The sequence below is a fragment of the Neofelis nebulosa genome, chromosome 5 (genome assembly GCF_028018385.1).
Source record: "Neofelis nebulosa isolate mNeoNeb1 chromosome 5, mNeoNeb1.pri, whole genome shotgun sequence".
NCBI lineage: Eukaryota > Metazoa > Chordata > Mammalia > Carnivora > Felidae > Neofelis > Neofelis nebulosa.
In genome coordinates, this window is record NC_080786.1 from 87,024,583 (window position 1) to 87,049,886 (window position 25,304).

Genomic DNA, 25,304 nt, shown 5'->3' on the forward strand with positions numbered 1-25,304 from the left:
CCAAAGAATTTTCTGGCCTAACTCATCTTTGTGTATAAATTTCTCCATTCTTAAACTTTCTTCACTATTTTCTGTATCTAACCAAATCTTTCAATGTTCAGCAAGAATTATTTCCTATGTAAGATCATTCCTGTCTATCCTTGTTCAAAATGATCCTTCAAATCCTCTGAACAAGACTGACCCCCCCCCCCCACCTCCACACAGGCCCCTCACATCCTCTGAATACAAGTTACACAGGAAAACTAATTCAGAAAGTAATAAAGCTGGATTAGAATTTCCCTGTCCATCTTTCTTTTTTTTTTTTTTTAACGTTTATTTATTTTTGAGACAGAGAGAGACAGAGCATGAATGGGGGGAGAGCCAGAGAGAGAGGGAGACACACAATCCGAAGCAGGCTCCAGGCTCTGAGCTGTCAGCACAGAGCCTGATGCGGGGCTCGAACTCACAGAGTTCGAGATCATGACCTGAGCCGAAGTTGGACGCTTAACCGACTGAGCCACCCAGGCGCCCCTCTTTCTTATTTTATATGCGAAGGACCAACACCCACCAAAATAAGTAGGCTGAATTTAATTACTAACAAACTAAGACCAGAATTCAAGGTCAGTAACAACTCAATCTCACATTGTTGTTTTTTTCTTAATCATGTTAATATATTGGATCACTCTCAGGGTATCTGGCTGGCTAAGTCGGTGGAGCATAGGACTTTTGATCTCCAGGTTGTAAATTTGAGCCCCATGTTGGGTGTAAAGATTTTTTTTAAGACTTTATGATTTTTTTATGTCATCTCTACACCCAACGTGGGGCTTGAACTCACAATCACGAAATCAAGAGTCACAAGTTCCACCAAGTCAGCCAAGCACCCCTAGAGATTACTTAAAAATAAAACCTTTAAAGGACTCTGGCAATGAGTTACAACTGTGCATCCTTAATTATTCTTTTAGGTATCTTTCCTGCTCAAGACTTCAAGCAATTGAAAGGCACCACCACCACTATTATTATATATTGTACTGTCTCCTTTAATCTTTAACACAGATCCTTGCATGTATTAAGGCATTAATGTTTAACACAGATCCTTGTATGTATTAAGACAGTAATAGTTACTGATTTAAGGTACTATATACTCTGTCACCAGAGGAAATATTCTTACCAAATTTATTAGTTCTCTATCAAAAAGCATTTCACTACACAACATATAAACTACCCTATATTAACAAAAATATCTTTGGAAATATTTACACTTTTCCTCTAATAGCTAATTCATGGCGTTAGTCTTTAATCCTTTTCCATAAAACAATGTTATTTTTTTCTGTGTGGTGCTTCTACTGATGGTGTCAAATGCCTAAAAAGTGCTAAATGACGATGTGATAAGGTTCTTTACATCTTATATTTTAGCCAGAAACAATATAAAAACAATTCATGATAAAATTCTGATTTACCAGTGTTTTGCTCCATCATTACCCAAAAATGTTTTCTTAAAAAAAAATGATAATAATGCCTCTCTCTAAATCTGTTCACTTTTTGCTACTTTTCAGTGAAAAACAAGTAGGCGAAACAAAAAGCCCCAAAACACACTGTACTCTTCTAACAGGCCCATTGTTTAATTGTGACACGACTTAAAAACAAACAATTCCTCAATTGTCTACTGAAGGAGACCAGGGGAAGCTAAATATACGACAGAAATGAAAAAAAGGAGTGGTGTCTGGAACTAGTCAGTCTTAACTAGCAAAAATCGTTAGTTTTTTTAAAATCTAACTTGGATCAACTATGGTACTTAATGTACAAACCATACACTACTAAAAAATGATTTGAAAAGCACAACTTGCTTTATATTTTTTACTTACATTTTATATAAATAACAAATGAATCTTAAGTTTTCAGTACCTTAAAAATAAAATCTAACACTATTTGATAGACTTCTAGCAATCTCTCAATAAGCTATAAGAGCTCCCAAAACACTGGCCTCTCCTCCCTTCCCACCTCACAAAAGCTTCAAAAGCTTTTGAGAGAGAAAGTATCGATTAAAAATATCACTAATCACCTCAAATGTACAACACACGCTATGGAAGGCAAGTTCACAAATTAAAAGGAAAGGAGTGTTTTTATTTGGTGGCAATGGCCATAACATCAGGTCTGTTAGTAGCAAAGCCAGAAAGGAAAAGGAAAGTGGGGAAGAGATACAGAAGACAACTGGGACACTAGAAAAGAATAAAGAAGTGTAAAGAAACTCTGATTCAAACTCAAATAAATGAAGGAGTGGATAATATATCAAATCTATAAAAATGTAAGGATAGGCTAGTTAAGATGAAAAGGATGTTTCCATAGAGCCCAAAGCAAAGTGAAACCAAGAACAAAGAGTAAGCAAGTTACCAATCCATTTATTCTTGAAGGATTTTTGACTAACCCTTGGAGACCTTAAATTTCCACTTTGATGGCTGTCACAGGGGACAGGTGATAAAGCCAAGTCTGCCTGAATTGAAAAATCTAATAGAAGCCCCTTCCACACAAGACCAGGACCTAAAAAGTATAACCTGTTCAAGAGTAAATCAGGAATGAATCCCTCTGGGCCAAACGGAACAAGAAAACCTTCAGTATTTTGAGTCCAGTGATACTGTGGAGTGGGGGCTGGGGGTGAGGATCTCTGAGAAATCCTAACAACAAAATGTACGTTTTTTGGTATGAATTCATCCCACCTCTGAGGTCCCCCAAATTCCCAAATAGGTTTTTTTTTTTGTTTTAATTTTTTTTTTCAACGTTTTTTATTTATTTTTGGGACAGAGAGAGACAGAGCATGAACAGGGGAGGGGCAGAGAGAGAGGGAGACACAGAATCGGAAGCAGGCTCCAGGCTCCGAGCCATCAGCCCAGAGCCTGATGCGGGGCTCGAACTCACAGACCGCGAGATCGTGACCTGGCTGAAGTCGGACGCTTAACCGACTACGCCACCCAGGCGCCCCCCAAATAGGTTTAATTAAATATGGTCATGCTAGTGAATGGTAAAATCAAACGACAAGAACTTTAGATCTTTTTGGGTACTACTCAGATCTCAAATAATACCCAAAGATAAAATTCTAAGGAAAAGGAACATCTCATAGTGAAAATTCAGAAAATGAAACAAAGCACCATGACAGAACTAGCCAAAACAGACTGGTGAAATAGATGTAGAATGATTTGACACAGAATATGTATTAGAAGTTTGAAAAAAAGCAAATATGAAAAACCACCATACAAAACTTTTGGAAAGGGGCACCTGAATGATTCAGTCAGTTAAGTGTCCAACTTTGGCTCAGGCCATGAACTCATGATTCGGGAGTTCGAGTCCTTCAACAGGCACTGTCGGTGCAGAGCCTGCTTGGGATTCTCTCCCCCCCCCCCCCCCGCCCTTCCCCGCTCACCCCCACCCCATTCTGTTTCTCTCAATCTCAAATTTAAAAACTTAAAGGGGCGCCTGGGTGGCGCAGTCGGTTGGGCGTCCGACTTCAGCCAGGTCACGATCTCGCGGTCCGTGAGTTCGAGCCCCGCGTCAGGCTCTGGGCTGATGGCTCAGAGCCTGGAGCCTGTTTCCGATTCTGTGTCTCCCTCTCTCTCTGCCCCTTCCCCATTCATGCTATGTCTCTCTCTGTCCCAAAAATAAATAAAAAACGTTGAAAAAAAAAAAAATTTAAAAAAAAATAAAAACTTAAAAAAAAACCCATAATACCTGAATATTTGAATTTGACATTTGAAGTAAAAAAGAGTGCAGACTTAGTGGAAGGAAGAATTAGTGAACTGGGTGAGGTAGGTCTCTTTAGAAAGTAACTAGAATGCTGCATAGACACAAAGAGAAAATATGAAAGAAAAGTAAGATGAGTAGGTTGGATGACCTAAGATATAACTATTTGGAGTTTCAGAAGAAAGGACATAATGAATGAAGGAATGGTTTACCAGATAAATTAGTAGCTGAGAAATTTCTAGAAGTGATGAAGGACACAAAATCCATAAGATGAAGAAACTTAATAAATCAAAAGCAGGATAAAATTAATTTACACACACCAAAGTAAAGACACATCAGAGTGAAATTAAGATCAAAGAGCGAAGAGTTCCAAAAATCAGCCAAAGGAGAAAAAAGGGCAATTGGACTTTAGCTTACTTCCTGATACCAACAACAGCCAAAAAACATTGGAACATTCTCAATGTCCAGAGAGAAGGTGCCAACGTACTTCAATTCAACAAAACTCTTTTGAGAATGAGGACAAAATAAAAATAATTTGAGACAAAGAAAATTTTCAAAAGATTAGAATTCCACTATTCTCTTAACCAAAATCAGTCAAGTTGGAAATCACGAACAAAAAGAAAACCAGAAAAATATACCTTAAGTTTTGGAAATTTTAAAACATCTCTAAAAACTTACGGTTAAGAAAAGATATAATGGAAATTAGAAAATACTTAGAACTGAATGAGAGTGACAAAGCTATGTACCAAAATTTAGAGGATTGGATAAACAAACTGTGGTATATACCTAGTGTAGAGTATGTTCATCTATAAAAAAGAAGTGAAATTTGATATGTGCTCTAATGAGCATCAACTTTGAAAACATTAAGTAGAATGAGCCAGACACAAAAGGCCAAATAGTGTATAATTTCACTTCCATGAAGCATCTGGAGTAGTCAAATTCATAGACAGAAAGAATAGAAATCACCAGGGCCTGACGGTAGAGTGAAATAAGCACTTCTTGTTTAATGGGTACAGAGTTTCTGTCTGGGATAAGAAAAGTTTTGAAAATGTTAAGTTTTATGTTATGTATATTTTACCACACACACACACACACACACACACACACACACACACACACACTTGCCGGATGTGATTAAAGCACTTAAGGACACTTAGAGTTCTGAAGTTTTACTTTATAAACACTCATAGGAATTAAAAGGAGTTCTACTGGTAGTTAGCAGAGATCACAGATAACCAGTATTTTGCAATGGGCCAGCAAGTCCTCATAACTCTTGAATGTCCCACTGTGCAATGGTTTAGTTATATATAAAAATATATACGTATATATGTGTGTGTGTGTGTGTGTGTGGTGTGTGTGTGTGTGTGTGTGTATATATATATGAACCTAGAGCATAGTTCTCTTTTACATATAAAATATATTTTTTAAGAAATTTTTTTAACGTTTATTCATTTTAGACAGAGAGAGACAGAACCTGAGCAGGGGAGGGGCAGAGAGAGAGAGGGATACACAGAATTGGAAGCAGGCTCTAGGCTCTGAGCTGTCAGCACAGAGCCCGATGTGGGGCTCGTACCCACAAACCAAGTCAGATGCTTAAACTGACTGAGCCACCCAGGTGCCCCTAAAATATATTTTTTACAGTTTTAACTCTCACTGAATTTTCCAGCCATGCAACCACTATGAAACCAAGAGGACCTTGACCTTCATTTTGCTCAGTTCACTTTTACTGAGATGTTTATTCACCATCTGTAATATCATATCACTTAAAGCAACATGCTCATGCTGGATGAGTAATCAATGGCAGTACATCTACATGAGATTGCATTAGGTCAAGCCTATGAATAGATAGATACAGGTACTTCATACTGATTTTTTGAGTAGTTGTGATCAAGTATTTACAAATGTGTATTATAGTTTTCCTTTTATTTCTTATAATGAATATAATAAACAAATATAAAAAAATATAAATATACATTATTATATATAAATAATGGGTTGCATTACCTGTAACAGCAAAAGACTGGAAGCATCTCAAATAGTAATAAATAGGAGACTGGTTTAATTAGCTATATGTATCACCCACTAAAGTATTATATGTGAAAATGAATGAGAAAATCACTCTATCATGGAGTGATCTCAGGGTACGCTACTAATGAAAATCAAAGATGGGAGAAAAATAGAAGTATCATATGCTACCATTTATCTAAGGGGAAAGAAAAGGCATGTCAACACATAGGCATGCACATATGCACTAACACATGCTTATTATCTTTTTAATTGAAGGATAAACCTTCGATTGGTTACTGTGGGGGGAGGAAGGGAACAAAATGGGGAGGGGGGGACTGGGGCACCTGGGTGGCTCAGTCAGTTAAGCGCAGATTCTTGATTTTGCCTTGGATCATGATCTCACAGTTGACAGCACAGAACCTGGTTGGGATTCTCTCTCTCTCTCCCCCTCAATAAATTACCAACAAAAGTAGAATGAATACCACTACTTGAAATAAATAAGATACCACAGAGACCCAATCTAATAATCCATTGGCTGCTAAAAATGTCCTCACATTTTTCACTTCACAGACAATACGTGAAACTTATTTAGCTTTACTATTAAGTGAAACAAAGACCACTGTACAAAATTAAATGCAATTTGGCAGAGGTTAAAAATTCCCATTTTCTTCTGTTATTACATCTTTCGGGGTTACAACATCTACAATGGGAACTTCATTATGTGTTACACATTTAGCAAATACTCATTAACCAGGTTATGACACTGCTTCTATTATGAGCTATTATGATGTATCATATTTCCTCTACCAAACTCCTTTTGTGAGAAGGTACTAATTTTATCTCTCTCTTTACTCCCCAACAGCACCTGGCAAAGTGTTATATACGTATACGTCAACATCATAGAATACCAAAATGTGTTTTTCACCTACATAAACAATGTTAGCCAGTTTAGGCAAGTAAACTACTGCAACTAATCAAGTTGACTACTGAAAGACAATTCACTTATCTCTCTAGTCCTTCAATTCAATTACCTATAAAATGTATTAATACCTGAATTACTATTTTTGAAGTGACTGGGGACAGGGGACTGCAGGGTGTGAAAAATGCTTTGAAAATGTTTTTATCTGGGTTTATTACCATTTAGTTCTTTTCCTCCAATGGTTTTGCTATGGTAGAGGAAACAAGTGTTATTAATTGCAACTAAAAAGATTGTCTACAAAATGTCAACAAAACTATGATAAATTATTAAGGTAAACACAAATTTTGCCAAGATAAAGAGGAATATACAAAACTCAACTGCATTTCCCAAAGTGAAATGGGAAAGGGAAAAGATACCATTTATAACATAATAAAAAAATACCAAGTTCCTAGAACAGAAGTTCCCAAATCTTCTCAACTCATGGTGCCCTTGTTATTCCCAGTAATTATTCAACAATGACAAAAGAAATTCCAAATGGTTTCATTTATTTAGTAGTTAGGTCCAAACAACTTTGGGAAACATGCACCTGATGGGCACTGCACAACTCAAGACCTCAGACACTGCCCACACTCATTTCCTGCTCCATGCTGATCTTTGTACTTTTAATCTCAGCAATTGCTTCATAAAGACAGACATTATCAAATGTATCACAACTTAATGTTGAAACTGTGAACTCCCAAGAGCTCAAAGTCCACACAGTGCTCAACAGATGTCAATCACCGATACCCTCTAATATTTAAAATCCCATGGTGACTCTGAGCTCAGTGGGATATCAGTTTGGGAACCATGTAATTAGAACGTTTACACAGAGGGGAAATATACTCAAAGATATTAAGTAGAACTAATAAATGGAGAGAGATACTAATGTTTACGAATTTTAACACTCAAAACTGTACAGATGCCAAATTTCCTCAAATTAATCTACAGATTCAAAGTAATCTTAATCAGGGGTACCTGGATGACTCAGTCAGTTGAACGTCTGACTCTTGATTTCAGCTCAGGTTGTGATCCCAGGGTTGTGGGATTGAGCCCTGTGTGGGGCTCCATGCTGAATGGGATATTCATTCATTCATTCATTCATTCATTCATTCATTCTCTCTCTCCCCTGCTTATGCACTCACTCTAAAATAAATTAAAAACAAAACAAAAAATACCAAAGTAATCTTAATCAAAATCCCAAATGGGTTTTATGAAAAACTAGACAGCTAATTCTAAAATCTATATGGAAGAACAAAGGCTCAGGAGTAGCAAAGACACTCCCAAAATAGAATCATGTGGAGAGACTTGCCCTGCTATGGACATTTTTTATCTAAGAAATTGGATCCTGTACCAGATACCACACCACTTATGCATATTTTCCAATCCTTTTAGCCTCACCTGTCTCTTATTCAAGCTGCTACTCCAGCAACCAGCTCTATGCTGGATGTGGCCATTTTTTATTTTTCTATCATTTTTAAAATTTTATTTATTTTTTAAAATTTACATCCAAATTAGTTAGCATATAGTGCAACAATGATTTCAGGAGTAGATTCCTTAGTGCCCCTTACCCATTTAGCCCTTCCCCCCTCCCACAATCCCTCCAGTAACCCTCAGTTTGTTCTCCGTATTTATGAGTCTCTTCTGTTTTGTCCCCCTCCCTGTTTTTATATTATTTTTTTCCCCTTCCCTTATGTTCATCTGTTTTGTCTCTTAAAGTCCTCATATGAGTGAAGTCATAGGATTTTTGTCTTTCTCTAACTAATTTTGCTTCGCATATTACCCTCTAGTTCCATCCGCGTAGTAGCAGATGGCAAGATTTCATTCTTTTTGATTGCCAAGTAATACTCCATTGTATATAAATACCACATCTTCTTTATCCATTCATCCATCAATGGACGCTTGGGCTCTTTCCATACTTTGGCTATTGTTGATAGTGCTGCAATAAACATGGGGGTGCATGTGTCCCTTCGAAACAGCACACCTGTATCCCGTGGATAAATGCCTAATAGTGCAATTGCTGGATTGTAGGGTAGTTCTATTTTTAGGTTTTTGAGGAATGGACGTGGCCATTTTTTAAATGCATACACAACATAACAGTGCCTCACTTCATTCCTGAGCTGCGTACATTGCCACCCACCCATGTGCAATCTGGTAGTGCAGGGGTGAACCTATAACTATCTGTGATGAGAAGACATCCCATCTCATTAGACAGATCCTTTTTCTATCCTGTGTTGGATGATCCTGTGACAAGCTTTCTATAACTTCCTGGAGGACAGTACAATGGGATTGAGCAATCAGTTACACTTCCATATGGGCTACCACTCTACGTATGCTCCACTCCCTCTTTCCCATTATTTCTGCTCCCTGGGATATATTCTTCCTAATAATGAAAAGATACATAAGCCTCCTGCTGCATGCTCTGCCTTCTGGTGAATCCAGACGAAGAAAGATCCCTGCCTTATGTCATACCAAATAAAATTTTAGATGGATTAAAGATTTAACGTGAAAGGAAAATTCTCATTATTATTATTATTATTATTATTTTAATCTGTATTTATTTTTGAGAGAGAGAGAGAGACAGCACGAAAAGGGGAGGAGCAGAGAGGGAGACGCAGATTCTAAAGCAGGCTCCAGGCTCTGAGCTGTCAGCACAGAGCCTGATGGAGGGCTTGAACTCACAAAAGCGAGTTCATGACCTGAGCCAAAGTCAGATGCTCGACTGAGCCACCCAGGCGCCCCGTAAAATTCTCATTTTTAGAAAATTATATAGGAGGATATCTTTATGTAGAAGAATACCTTTTATGACTCTAAAGGAAAAGAATGATAAATAGACTACATTCTATACTATAAAAAGACATGCCATAAACCAGGAGATATCTGCAACAGAAGTAAATTGACAAAAATTGTATCCAGAATATAGAAAGAATTCTTATAAAGAAATACGTTCTGTACTTGCACTAGTGGCAGTGGCAGCAGGTGCACCCTTGGCAGGCAAAATGATGCCAGCGAGTTCGTGGACCTATATGTGCTGTGAAAATGCTCCTCTAGCAACTGCATCATCGGCACCAAGGACCACGCATCCATTCACATGAAAGCGGCTGAAGCTGACAAGGTGACGGGCAGGTTCAATGGCCAGTTTAAAACCTACGCTATCTGTGGCGCCATTCATAGGATGGGTGAGAGAAACGACCCCACTCTGGTCAAGGCCGATGGCATCGTTTCAAAGAACTTCTGACTAAAGATCATGGATGTGAGATACTTGTCATGAATAAATAGCACCCCCCAAAAAAGAAATAAGTAAAAGACAAACAACCCAATAAATAATGGGCAAATGACATGAATGGGCATTTCATGGAAGATGACAAGTGAATAAAATACATGAGAACATGCCCAACCTCATAAAAAATCATGGAAATGTTAAGGCCAGTAGTAGATAAGGAAATGTAAGTTAAGGCCATTAGTAGATACCATTTTACATCTTCTCGATTAAGAAGGCTGACCAAAATCAAATGCTACCAAGACGCAAAGAGGACTTTTATAACTGCTGGCAGGAGCGCAAAGTAGCAAAACTACTTCAGAGAACAATTTGGTATTAGCTTGTAAAGTTGTTTGCCTTTACATTCTGCAACTTAGCAGTTTTATTCCTGGATATAAATCCAAGAAACTCTTGCACGTATGCAAATTGTAAGAATATTTATAGTAGTACTGTCATACCAATAAAAGACCAAAAACAACCCTTTATATGCCAGGCTATGTGCTGATAACAAACATTGCAAAATCTTAATGTTTTAACACAAAGAAAGTTTATTTCTAGTGGACACTAAGCTTGAGGAAGTTATCTTTCCCTAAGATAATTTATGGATCTAGGCTGCTGTGATTCTAAAGTTTACTATCTTAACAAGTTGTCACCAAAATGGAAGAGAGAGACTAAGGGAGCATGTGGGCTTTTAACTGTCTCAGTCCACAAGTCACATACCTTACTCATGGTTCAACACAACTTGCCACATGCAAGGCAATCCATAAATATCTGTTGAATGAATGCATGAGTACAGAGGAATAAGAGATCACTTTTACCATCTCAAAATGATTTGTGAAAGTGCATGACTTTGACTTGTTAAATGACATAAAAGATAGACAGTTTCCACAGATAAAAAATGGGGGAAGGATACTCCAGTACTACCTATAGATCGCAGTGAACAGGCTTTACCTCACAGACTGATTGTGAATGATCCTGAGAGGCTGGCTGCCACATCTTCCTGTAGGCTGTGATTAGAATTCTGAGGCTGCATTCCACTTCTGGGAGGGTATGAAATAAAATAATCCAGCAAAGACAGACAAAAAAAATCTCTCCTTGCTTTAAGAAAAATGTTTTTTGGGGCTCCTGGGTGGCTCAGTAGGTTAAATGTCCGACTTCGGCTCAGGTCATGATCTCACAGTTCGTGGGTTCAAGCCCCCTGCCTGGCTCTATGATGACAGCTTGGGAGCCTGGAGCCTGCTTCACATTCTTTGTCTCCTTCTCTCTCTGCTTCTCCCCTGCTCACACTTTGTCTCTCTCTCTCTCAAAAATAAACATTAAAAAAAATAATTTTTTAAAATGTTTTTTGGAAAATGATGGAGATATATATAATATATATATTACATATATATTCCTAAGCAGTATCAAATTACATACAGAGGTTTAAAAAACTGAACACTCAAGGGGCACCTAGCTGGCTTAGTCCATAGAGCACATGACTCTAATCTTAGGGTTGTGAAATTAATCTCTATGTTGCATGTGGATCCTACTTAAAAACAAAGAAAAAGAACAACAACAACAACAACAACTAAATACTTAGAAAAGTTTTCCTTTGGTGCGCCTGGGTGGCTCAGTTGGTTAAGCGGCCAACTCTTGATTTTGGCTAGGGTCATGATCTCACAGTTTGTGAGTTTTAGCCCCTCATGGGGCTTTACACTGACAGCACAGAGCCTGTTTAGGACTCTCTCTGTCCCTCTCCCCCACTCTCTTTCTCTCAAAAATAAATACATAAACTTAAAACAATAATAAAATCTTTAAAAAAAGTAAATAAAACTTGTTTCAGTATGAACGTACCATTCTGTAAACTGCGCTATTTAATATGGGTGGATATACTGGACATATATGGCTATTTAATTAAAATGAAATAAAATTCAGATACTTAGTCATACTAGCCATATTTCAAATGCTCGGTTGTTACATGTGGCTAGTGGCTGCCATATTGGGCAGCAGAGATATAGAACATTTACATCATGGCAACAAGTTCAAGTTGAACAGCACTATTCTAAATCCTTCTATACAACCACTCATACACAGTCAGAGGAAGAGTGGTTATTTTAATATTAGATATTTCTAAGTCAAGATTATACCGAAAAGGTTTAAAAACTAAACTTTAGTATAAAGTTTTAATGTTTTTCTTAAGTTTATCAAAAATGGAAAGCAAACAATTCACTTCTGTACCAACTTGGTTAAAAGGCTGACAAGTCAACAAGAACCAGTCTAGATTTAGTAGTATAGAATATATCTCTGAAAATGGGCCTAACATTATATATCCTGGCCACTTATTTATATAAGCCCAGTTGTGAATTAACACCCAAGAACTTTGCTTTCATTCTTTAGAATTACTGTCCAACTTTTAAAGTGTAAATGCCAATAAACAGTGATATGGAATTATAAAGGCTTTCTTTCATGAGAATCCTTCAGTCTTTGACATCTAGGCAAGGATTAATTCCTATACCTCAACAAAGGCAAAATTCAGTTTTCAATTTGTTTTCCCAGATTAAGTCTGCCAGAACCCTGTTTACTAAGAGGCGCATTCATATGAAAATCTTTGAGCAAAGAGGAGAAAAGCATGATGGACTTCTAAGATGCAACATTTCATCAATGTGATTACACTGCAACTACAATGTGATTAACTTCCTGATGGTCATTTAAAGAACACCAAAGTAATGTCTAGAGATTGTCTATTTGACAAGCTTCTATAAAAAGTTACAAAAATACTACATCAAAATAAAAAGCTTCTGCATAGCAAAGGAAACAACAAAACTAAAAGACGACAAAGATGACCTACAGAATGGGAGAAGATATTTGCAAATAACATAACTGATAAAGGGTTAGTATCCAAAATATATCAAGAACTTATGTAAGTCAACACCCAAAAAAACCCAAATAATCCAATTTAAAAAATGGGCAGAAGACATGAACAAAAGAACACATGAAGATGTACATGAAGATGTTCAACATCATTATTCATTAGGGAAATGCAAATCAAAACCACAATGAGATACCATCTCACACCTGTCAGAATGGAGAAAAAGGAACCCTTGTACACTGCTGGTGGGAATGCAAACTGGGTGAGCCACTACAGAAAACAGTATGGAGATTCCTCAAAAAATTAAAATAGAATTACCATATGATCCAGCAATTCTACTACTGCGTATTTACCCAGAGAATATAAAAAATGCTAATTCAAAAAGATATATGCACCCCTAAGTTTATTGCAGCATAATTTACAATAGCAAAATATGGAAGCAATCTAAGTGTCTATCAATAGATGAATGGGGTGCCTAGGTGGCTCAGTTAGTTACGCGTCCAACTTTGGCTCAGGTCATGCATGATCTCACGGTTTGTGGGTTTGAGCACCACATCAGGCTCTGTGCTGACAGCTCAGAGCCTGGAGCCTGCTTCAGATCCTGTATCTCCCTCTCTCTGCCCCTTCCCTGCTCACACTCTGTCTCTCAAAAATGAAAGAACATTGGGGCATCTGGGTGGCTCAGTCAGCTGAGCGTCCAGCCTCAGCTCAGGTCATGATCTCATGGTTTGTGAGCTCAAGCCCGGCGTCAGGCTCTGTGCTGACAGCATAGAGCCTGGAGCCTGCTTCTGATTCTGTGTCTCCCTCTCTCTCTCTGCTCCTACCCCGCTCATGCTCTGTCTCTCTCTCTCTCTCAAAAATAAATAAACATTAAAAAATTAAAAAAAAAAAAAAAAGAATGAACATTAAAAAAAAATTTTTTTACACAGATGAATAAAGATGTGGTATATAAATATAATGGAATATTACCCCCCCAAAAAAGAATGAAACCTTGCCATCTGCAACAATGTGGATGGATCCAGAGGATATAATGCTAAGTACATTAAGTCAGACAAGACAAATACCTTATGATTGCACTCATACATGGAAATTAAGTAACAAAACAGACAAACAACAAAAAAGAGACAGACAAAAAGCCAGACTCTTAAACACAGAGAACAAATTGATGGTCAACAGAGGGGAGGTGGGGCAGGGGGCATGGGTAAAGTAGGTGAAAGGGATTATTGTGATGAGCACTGAGTAATACAGAGAATTGTTGAATCACTATACTGTACACCTGAAACTAATATAACTCTGTATGTTAATTATACTGGAATTAAAAATAATAATACAAAAAATATAATAAAAAAATTTTAAAGTACTTACATAAATAAATTTTGCATAAACATCAAAGATAAAGTTCCTCCAAATGCTAGTATATACCATTTTGCATTATATTTCAAAGCCAATTTCTTCTGTAAACAAATATACAAAAGCAGCAGCAAGCACCACCACAGAAAGCTTTCCCTCCCAACTATCTCCTCTACCTAGCCATATTTGATCAAATGATTAACAATGATTCTTTTTAAGAGTAATAGACCTGAATGTTTTTCCCATGTTTCTACAATACACAAGGAGAAAAATACTTTTCTATATTCTAATTTTTATAAATGAACATGTACTGTTTTTGTAATGAGGAATAACAGCTGTCATCTTCAATTAAAAAAATAAAAACTTTAGGTGAAATAGGTGAAGGTAAAGGGGATTAAGAGGTACAAACATCCAGTTATAAAATAAATAAGTCATAGGGATGAAAAGTACAGTATAGGGAATATAGTCAATAAGATTGTAATAATAACACTGTATGGTGACAGATGGTAACCACACTTATTGTAGTGACCATTTTGTAATATACAGAATTGTCAAATCACTATACTGTACACCTGAAACCAATATAACATTGTATGTCAATCATAGCTGAATTAAAAAAAAACCCTACTGATCTTACAAGAGCTTCATATACTACTACTTTTTTTTTTAATTTAAGAGAAACAGTGAGCATGGGGGAGGGGCAGAGAAAAAGAGAGAGAAAGGGCATCCCAAGCAGGCTCCAAGCTGTCAGCACAGAGCCTGATGTGGGACTCATCCTACAAACCGTGAGATCATGACCTGAGCCAAAATCAAGTGTCAGAGGATTGACTGACTGAGCCACCCAGGCGCCCTGCTCATATACTACTACTTCTTCAACTGTCATAATCTCATAGAAGCTCTACTCCTATGAGCTCTGACAGCACTAATACCATTCCCTTGCTGGTTACTGATTTAGTGCCTCTCAATTCCAAGTCATCCAGTCTGTCTATTCTGAAAATAGACCTGGGACTTTTAAAGTTTTTCCTTGGCCAGCGGGCACGATGTTAAGCTTTATCAGTAGAGGGCGCAGGAGAGACATTGTAGGAGAAAAGTTTTGCTTCCTGGTTCTGGTGTGTTTGCTCACCAGACTCCTCCAGCATCAGACTTGTATTCGGCAAGGTGACCAGCAGCATACCCAGCAGCCACCAGGTTCCCCCTACTCTCTTCTTGGGAGCTTTTGTAGTGGAGTTAACTAACACCTCCCTGTCAACAGCTTTCTCTGGTACCCTAGAGAACAGACGTTCGGCAAGTTCTGCCCACACAGCACCACTGCTATTTAGGTATCCACAGGCATGCTGTCTCCAACAAGGTCTAGATCTCCGCTCTGGGGGAAGGAGGGTTCCTTCCTAGGTGCCGAGTGAGCTATGAGCCCTAGGTAGCAGCTGTTCCTTATATCTATTACTATATTCTTCAGACTTGTATTTACTTCTTACTAGCTCACGTGTCATTATTCTACCCTCTTGTTATAATCAATAATTCATTCCACGTTCAAATGATTCTGTGGTTTCTCTTCTGATTGGACCCAGAATGAAAGAGTCCCATCTGTAAGTTTTACACTTACACACTTCTTTGAACTTCAATCACCCGGCATCTAACTTTTCTTCTCTCTTTCTGTAAGATATTTTTTTTAAGTTTATTTACTTATTTTGAGAGAGAGAGAGAGAGAGAGAGAGAGAGACTGCAAAAGCAGGGGAGGGGCAGAGAGAAGGAGAGACAGAATCCCAGGCAGGGCAGGCTCTGCACCATCAGCACAGAGCTCAGTGTGGGACTCGAACTCATGAACTGTGAGATCATGACCTGAGCCGAGATCAAAAGCTGGACATTTAACTGACTGTACTACCCAGGTGCCCCTCTATAAGATTTTAAACTCATGGCTGGCAAGGAACATTTTTCTTAATTTGCTGCATCAATCTGATGCTGTCCAATATAATTCTTTTAATACAGAGGGACTAACAAATGTTTAAACTCACTTCACATGATTCATAAATACTCTATACACCCTCATTAGTTTAGTACCGCTATAAACAAATAAACACTTTTTAATGATCCGCAATGGTTTCAGAATTTCACCAACCAAACCATAAATAATCAGGATAGCATAAGAATGTACTCCTTGGTGTCCCTAGACTACAAGGTTTCAGAGACTGGAACAGCCAACATGCTTAGACCTCCTAGGCCCTGTAAGATAGGAGATATGAACTGCTCATGCTCACAGACTATTCATGGCTACAGGGTCAGAAAGAGACTGAGGATGAATAATGCTTATTTTTGTATAAATGTGAAACAATAAGGTAAAAAATTATGCTCAGAACAAGGATGTTAAACAGCCAAGTGACAAGTTATTTACAAACAAGTAACATAACTGCATTGGGATTTCAGGGTGATAAGGTTGGATGTAAAATAAAGGAGGATGAGGTTTTATGGTAAAGCTGCCTTCTGTGCTTTTGGAAACCTGGCAGAAACCCCCCTCTAACAAGCACAGTATCATCAACACTGAGAGTATGTCCTATGAGGGAAAGTGGGAAAGGGTCAGAAGGCTATCCTCACTGGCCCCAAACTTAATTTGCCTGATCTTTGCTGAAACGGTACACTCTAGCTTATCCCAGTAAAATGTAACTAGCTTGTGTAAAATCTGTATGAAATGCGTGTTTTCCTCAAGCCTCAAAACCAGCCCTCTGTGGGATTACCTCAGTAGCAAGTTAGAATTGGGAGTCATAGCTGGAAGTACAGAAAATATAAGAAACATGCAATTGCCTTGAGTTCAAACACAGAAAAAGTTGCATGACTTTTCAAATGCCTTTTAGTAATGTAAAACAGTACCACTCAAAAAGAGTTACACTAACTGTTTTCTACCAGTACTCAATGGAATACAAAAATTGAGAGAAACTCAATTTAGAAACTCTCACAGTAATTTGCTATTGACACTAACAACAACAAAAAGGGCTTGTATTTTGTATGTCTAATTTTTCTTTCATTTCCATTGTATAGTATTTTACAAAAGTTGTTAGTCCAGTACCAAAAGATTCTGAGAGGCACTGTTCTAAACCACTCAACGCTGAACACAAGATATTTTCCCAAAAGATCTGAATACATATTTCTCAAAAGATATAAAAATGGCCAATAAGCACATTGGAAGATACTCAATGTCATTAGCCATCACAGAAATGCAAATTAAAACCACAAGATACCATTTCACACCCATTAGGATGGCTACTATCAAAAAGAAAATAACAGGTGTTAGTGAGGATGTGGAGAAATTGGAACTCTCACACACTGCTGGCAGGATTGCAAAAGAGTCGCTTTGGAAAACAGCCTGTTAGCTCCTCAAAAGGTTAAACATGGAGTTACCCTATGACTCAGCAATTCCATCCCTATGTATATACTCAAAAGAAATGAAAGTATGTCCACACAAAAACCTATATACAAATGTTCACAGAAGCACTATTTGTCTAACAGTCAAAAAGTGAAAGCAGCCCTATTTCCATTAACAGATGAGTAGATAAATCAAATGTGGTGTACCCATACAATGGAATATTATTTAGCCATAAAAAGAAATGGAAGTAGCCATACACACTACAATATAAATCGACCTTGAAAACACTGTGCTAGAATGAAAGAAACCAACCACATAAGACATTTTCCATGAATCTACTTACATATCCAGAACAAATTTATAGAAACAGAAAACATATTGGTGGTTGCCTGGGACAAGGGGGGAGCAGTTAGGGTAAAACAAGTGACTGCTATTGGATGCAAGATTTCTATTTGCGGTAATGCAAACATTAAAAAGTAGTGATGGTTAGGTAACCTTATGAATACAGTTAAAATATATAACACACAAAAACCCCCACTTAAATGTATACCCTTTAAAGGGTGGATTTTATCATAGATGAATTATATTTCATTTTTTTTTTTAATTTAAAGGAAAAGAAGCCATATAGATGCAGAAAGGGAATAACAGAAACAGAGGCAGAGATGGAGGGTTTACTTCTGGTAAAGAAGCTACTCTGAAGAAATTGCTGCAGCCTCCTAGAGTAATTAAAAAAAAAAAAAAAAGACTTCTAAACAAATGATTTGAAGAATAGAAACATCACTGGAATGATCATACAGACTTTCAATGGGACAGCTTTCCAGGAGACAAAACTATTTAAAGTCACACTTCTTGCCATGTTCAGAAAATGAATCATTGTAACTTCAAAGCCATGCCTCCTACATTCTATGCTACTGTTCTTCATATGTGAGAAAAAGACTGATAGTTATCATGTAACAAAACAACAACAACAACAAAAACACCAAAAAATAACAGCTGTCTGGATTATGTGTGCTGCTAGTAAAATCTCTATCAGGTGACATAAAAATATGGAAGTAAAAATGTTCAGTTTTTCCTTTAAGAAGTTAATGTTCTTGGAGGAAAACAATTTTGAAAATCATTTGTTACCCTAATTCTCAAAATCATCCATGCCTCTCAAAACTTCTAAGTCACTGCAGCCCATGACTTAATCAGTTATTATCCCTAAATGCACTCTCAGCCCCTCCCAGTCTAATCTTCACACTGTAGGGAGCAACCCTGAAGTACATTAAATTTTGTCACTTCAGTGTCCTATTTAAAGCCTTCAAGTGGGATACTGAAGATAAAGCCCAACAATACATGCATGATAAGGTCCCTAACTTTCCAGACTCATTTCTTTGTAGTCTTTCCCTCTACGGGCTTTAAGTTTTATCCATTCTTCCAGTTTTTCTAACGGCCATCTCAGGCCTTTACACATGACCTTCCAGGAAGATTTTTTTGTTCACTGAACGGTCATCCTAATTTCCCTGGGACTAGGGAGCTTTCCTGGGACATGGGACTTTCAATACTAAAACCCAAGAAAGCCTGTGGCAAACTGCAACTGAGTTGGTCAGCCTATTTTCTGTCTACCACCTCTGCCTGTCGAGTATTGGCATACAGGTCACTTTCTCAGAAAACCTTCTCTAACATCTCTTCACTCCCAACCCATGTATCTTATTTTATCTCGTTTGTTAACATTCATCACACTGGATTTGCCTTTTTAATGTCTGTCTTCCCTTACTATGTTATAAACTCCACAAGCACGGATCCATTATTTTGTTGACCACCTCATCACCTAAAATCGTGTCCAGTTCATCTGTTTACATGAGTAATTGTTGAATAAATAAACCAATGAAAGTTTTATCTATGATGGCATCAGAGTCAAGTAAAGGTTTTTTCCTTTTTAGGCTAGAAGGGACCCAGCAAAATTTGAAGATACAGTCACTATTCTGTCTTCTTTCAGGTCATTATTCTAGAAAACTAAGACAATTAATTAAACGCTCTATTTATTCTGATCCTCACAATTGATAAAACTGATCTAGGAATCTCACCTTAACAACCATATATATTCAGGATAAGACCAGCAGGACATTAAACAGTCTAAATTCTCACGATTCAATCCCTATTACAAGAATTCCTCAATTTACAACAGATCATATTCCTACTCAGAAGGTAGGATTCCAGGCAAAAGGAACAAGTATGAACATGTAAGTATGATCTAATTTATGGGACAGCAAAGAGACAAGAGGACATATGGCAGCAAGTAGTGAAAGGTCAGACTGTTGAATGGGGCCAAAAAGTCACAGGTGCTGGGCAACTGGGAGCACCAGAAGTTTGAGAAATTTGGTTTTAAGTATTTTTTATTCTTGGGGTGCTTGGGTGGCTCAGGTGATTAAGCATCTAACTCTTGATTTCAGCTCAGGTCATGATCTCTTGAACAATGAGATGGATCCCCGCGTTGGGCACCATGTTGACAGTGCGAGCCTGATTAGGATTCTCTCTCTCCATTTCTCTCTGCCCCTCCCCTGCTCACACGTGTGTACTCTATCAAAATAAACTTTTTAAAAAAATGAGTTTAGGGGCACCTGGGTGGCTCAGTCAGTTAAGCATCCAACTTCGGCTCAGGTCATGATCTCTCAGTCTACGAATTTGAGCCCTGCTCGGGCTCTGTGCTGACAGCTCAGAGCCTGGAGCCTGCTTCAGATTCTGTGTCTCCCTCTCCCTCTGTCCCTCCCCTGCTCACACTCTCTCTCTCTCTCTCAAAAAAATAAACATTAAAAAAAATTGTAATAGGGGCGCCTGGATGGCTCAGTCGGTTAAGCGTCTGACTTCAGCTCAGGTCATGATCTCGCGGTCCGTGAGTTCAAGCCCCACATCAGGCTCTGTGCTGACAGCTCAGAGCCTGGATCCTGTTTTCAGATTCTGTGTCTCCCTCTCTCTCTGATCCTCCCCCATTCATGCTCTGTCTCTCTCTGTCTCAAAAATAAATAAATGTTAAAAAAAAAAATTAAAAAAAATTTTTTAATAAAAAATGAGTTAAAAAAAAAGTATTTTTTTTCATCTCTTATTCTCAAAAGTAGTACATGATCATTACAAAAAAAACCCAGACCAGAATAAAATCTAAATTCCACTTCCCAGAAAGACCTGTTTTTTATATTTTCACACTAGAAGCAGGGAAATGACACAGTTAAAGGAAAAACACCCTCAGGCTCTCCTAAGTCATTCAAATATTTATTTTGTGCCTACACTGTGTCAGATGCTAGAGATCAAAGATAACTACCATTCAGTGTCCCCTCTGAGCTTGCCGTCAGTGGGAAAAGTAATAACAAGATGACTACTGTGAAGTAAGGTAAGAGCAATAGGGATGAGTGGAATGCAATGGAAAACAGGACCCACAGCTCCCATTCATATGAGTAATGAGGCCAAGAAATCAGACTTGTCTTTTGAAAGATGAGAAGAAATTTGCCAGGCAAGTAAAGAGAGGAAGGTCTCTATACACAGAGGAAGCAGGATGTAAAGAAATGTTGTAGTCTAAATGTGATCCTTTTTTTCTTCCCCCAGGCCTTCACCCAATCACCACACTAAAAAAGTGAAACAGTGACCAAACATGAAAGAAGGGTCAAGACTCAGAAAATGCTTCAAAAAGCCTGTAAGGTAGAGAATGGGGAAGTAAGGAACAACAAAGACTACTTTAAAAAGAAAAAAAGTTTTGGTCACAAACACCAAATAGCAAAAAAAAAAAAAAAAAAAAAAAGAGCAGGGCAATAAATATATGAAAAGAGAGATGCAAACTGGAACAAGATACCATTTCCTACCATCAAAGTGATAATCTATCAATCTAAAATAAGACCTTTTACTGAAAAATGGTCAATAGCAGACTGATTTTACTCAATTCCTTGGGTGGTTATCTAAGTTAAACAAAAATTGGAGCCAGCTTATCCTCATAAAAAATGGTATCAAATCAGAAGCCACCCATGTAGTCTATCCCAAATTTCCATGAAAACAATTTATATCAGATCTCTGAAGGATTTCCACTAGCTATAAGGTCAATCTTAACTGAGAAAAGATTCATGACCCAGCCATGCTCTGCTTCATATAAGAAAGTTCAACCATCTGCCTAAGAGAAAACATGAAGATATCTTGTCCTCTCTGTAAGACACCTTTTATTTAGAGACCCAAAGTCGGCCTCAAAGAAACAAACTAATCAGCCAGTCTAGTTAAGCTGTTTCTTGCTATGCAGAGGTGGGTTTTGTGGCAGCCAGCATTCATTTTCCTGTCTGATCTTTCTACATGCATTTAGGAAACTACCATGCAAGTTCCAGAAAACAAGCAAGAAGTGTCTATGTGCCTGTGTGTATGCATGTAAGGTTCAGGTGGAGCTGTGTAAGTACAGAGAAACATGGATTGGCGCATGGCTTCCTGGGAGGTATAGTCCTATATAAGCAAAGTGTTGTGTTGTGGGTAGAATGCTAGAATCAAAAAGAGCCCTAACAGTACATATTAGAAACCAGGGTAGGGTAAGATCCCACCAGAACTATCATATTAGATGAGTATCTACTAATCACTGGAACTCAGAGTAGGAGCTGTGTTATCTTTCAGCAATACACCTAAGAAGAGGTTTCAACCAGAATCCCAGTCAACTATAGCAAGGATAATTCACAAACATTTCTAACAAATGCATATCAGATACTATATAACTGTTATAATTCAAAGATGAAGAAGCAGAAAATATATTCAACAATTTTTGTTGGTTCCAACAAAAAATAATGTAGCACAAGAGATAATTACCCATCACATAGAAGCAGAGCCTAATTTAGATGGTAAATAACCTCAAGACGCAACTAACTTCCAGTTTGGCAAACTCTATGAAACAGGCATATATGGAGAGAAAAGACAATGATAAAACCAGAGTAAGAAGAAAAGGGAGTAGGGCAAATTTTTAAAGGATGTAAAGAAGCTAAAATTTCATTAGCAGAAATAAAGCCTACATCGGAAGAGATAAAGGAAAATTAAATGAGTGATAAGGACAAACATTTTGAGAAGCTCATGGAAAAGACAGAAATGATAAGCCAGCCTAATTATTACAAGTATTTTCAAGAAAGAAAACAGAACTAGATCAAAATAACCAAAAACATATCTGGAAATGAAAAAAGAATGAAGTACAAAGATTATAAGGCACTAACGTATCAGGCAATATTAATGAACATTTATAAAAGATATAATCTGTCAAAACATTTCAGTAAAAAGAAAAATCTTTATCACCACCAGGCACAGGAAACTCTGAAGCAAGATGATTAATGCAAGACAACACAGAACGACACCTACAGAACTTCTGAGGATGTTAGTGATCTAGTAATTATTAAATATGTCTTCTAGTTACTCTTACTAAAAATATTAGCTGAAAATTCTGGTTGACATACATGATCAATCAACTTAAATGTTAAGACAAAATTGGTTGGAGTGGCTGGCTGGCTCAGTCGGTTAAGTGTCCAACTCTTGATTTCGGCTCAGGTCATGATCTCACAGTTCGTGAGTCTGAGCCCCACATGGGACTCTGTGCTGATAGCACAGAGCCCACTTGGCATTCTCTCTCTCCTCTTCTCTCTCTCTCAAAAGTAAACTTAAAAAAAAAAAATACAGAAAATTGGCAATGAGCACCAACTCCATTTAAATAAAACTTAAAGAATTTGTGTTAACATTCAATGTAATTACCAAGAGAAAAGTCTTGAAAGATAAGTTAAAAACATGAAATGGGTAAAAAATATACTAACTATATGAAGTTCCATGCTCACCATAGAGTGAAAACACAGATAAAGTGAAAGTGGGTTAGGAGTTGAGAAGCTAGTCTTCTAATATAGAAGGAGTCAAAGTATAATTTTCTTTTTCAGACTGAAAAAGCAGATAGGTTTATTTTTTTAACCTAGATTTACACTTGAATTCATATAAACTATAAAATAGTGGACTTAAAAACAGGATGTATAAATTCCAAATATCTGAGATAAAAGCAACCCAAATATAATTTACAATGCAAAAGACAGAAAATATCAACAGACAACTGGATAAACAAAATATGGTATACAGCTGGCCCTTGAACAACACAGGTTTGAACTGTGCACTATATGCCAGTTTTTTGATACAGTACAGTACAATAGATATGTTTTCCTTATGATTTCCTTTGTAACATTTTCTTTTATCTTCCTTTATAAGAATGTAATCTATAATACATTTAATGTGTAAATTATGTGTTAATCATTGTTTATGTTATTTGTAAGGCTTCCAGTTAACAGTAGGGTATTATTAGTGGTTAAGGCTTCTGGTCAACAGTAGGGCATTAGTGGTTAAATTTTGGGAGAGTCAAAAGTGAGATGCAAACTGTGTATGGGGGGTTGACACCTCTAATCCCCGTATTGTTCGAGGGTCAAGTATATATATACAATGGAGTATTAGCCTTAAAACAGAATGAAGTACCAATCCACGCTATACATGGCATGTGAAATAAGCCAGACACAAAAGGACAAATATTGTATGATTCCACTTATATGAATCATCTAGAATAGGCAAAATCATAAGAGACATAAAGTAGATCACAGATAGGTTACTAAGGATTGCGGGTAGGGAGGAATGGGGAGTTAGTGTTTAATGAGTATAAGAGATTCAGTTGGGGAAGATGAGATGAATGGTGATGATGGGTGTACAAAATGTACATGTACTTAATGTCAAAGATTTATATAAAGTGGTCAAGATGGTAATTTTACCTTATGTGTATTTTACAACAATTAAAGCAGCAATTAATCATTAAAAACAAAAGCATTAAAAATAAAATAGAAACACACCCAACATAATTCATTATGACAATAAACTAACTTTAAGCATTTACCTTGAATTAAAACAAAAACAAACCACATGTAATTTAAAAGAGACACAGCTGGGGTGCCTGGTTGGCTCAGTTGGTGAAGCATCCAACTTTTGATCTCAGGGTCATTGAGTTCGAGCCTACTTTAAAGGAAAAAAGAAAAAGAAAAAAAAAGGAGACACAACTAAAACAAAATGGCATGGAATGAGAAAGCTGGGTAATTTATTGAACAAAGAAATTTAGGACAGACAGCAATTTAAGTAAAATACAAGACTCAGAAAGCAGGGTGATTATTTTTGATTAAGTGTAATCTATAATGAAGATCTTTAGCAGTAGAGAACTTACACATGCATCAAATAATACTGCATCAAAATACATGATAAAAATCATTAGAGTTGAGAGAATGAGAAGCCAAGCCACAGACTGGAGAAAAATACCTGCAAAAGAAACATCTGATATATAAAGGACAGTTAGTGAATATATACAAAGAACTCTTAAAACTCAACAATATGAAAATTAACAATCCAATTTAAAATGGGCCTAAGATCTGAAGAGGTACTTTACCAAAAATGATACAGAGATGGAAAAGCAGCATGTAAAAAGATGCTCAGGGCACCTGGATGGCTCAGTCGGTTAAGCATCTGACTTTTTTTTGTGGGAGAGAGAGAGAAAATACAAGTAGGGGAGGGGTGGAAGTGGGCCCACACTAACAACAGAGAACCCAAAGTAGGGCTTGAACTCACAAACCATGAGATCATGACCTGGGCCGAAGTCAGATGCTCAACTGACTGAACCACCCAGGTGCCCCAAAGCATCCAACTCTTGATTTTGGCTCAGGTCATGACCTCACAGTTTCATGAGTTTGAGGCCCAGGTCAGACTCTGCTCTGACAGCTTGAAGCCTGCTTAGGAGTCTCCCTTTTTCCCTCTCTCTGCCCCTCTCCCAACTCACGTTCTG

The 25,304-nt window shown here is 37.4% G+C and overlaps 1 protein-coding gene and 1 pseudogene across 1 annotated transcript in view; one reads left to right on the top strand and one right to left on the bottom strand.

Moving 5' to 3' along the window:
* The window catches only part of PAK2 (p21 (RAC1) activated kinase 2), a 91,981-nt gene that overhangs the window by 56,043 nt on the left and 10,634 nt on the right, over nucleotides 1-25,304 (bottom strand). The gene's annotated exons all lie outside the window — the stretch shown is intronic.
* LOC131513149 (small ribosomal subunit protein eS21-like) lies at nucleotides 4,404-9,908 on the top strand (annotated as a pseudogene).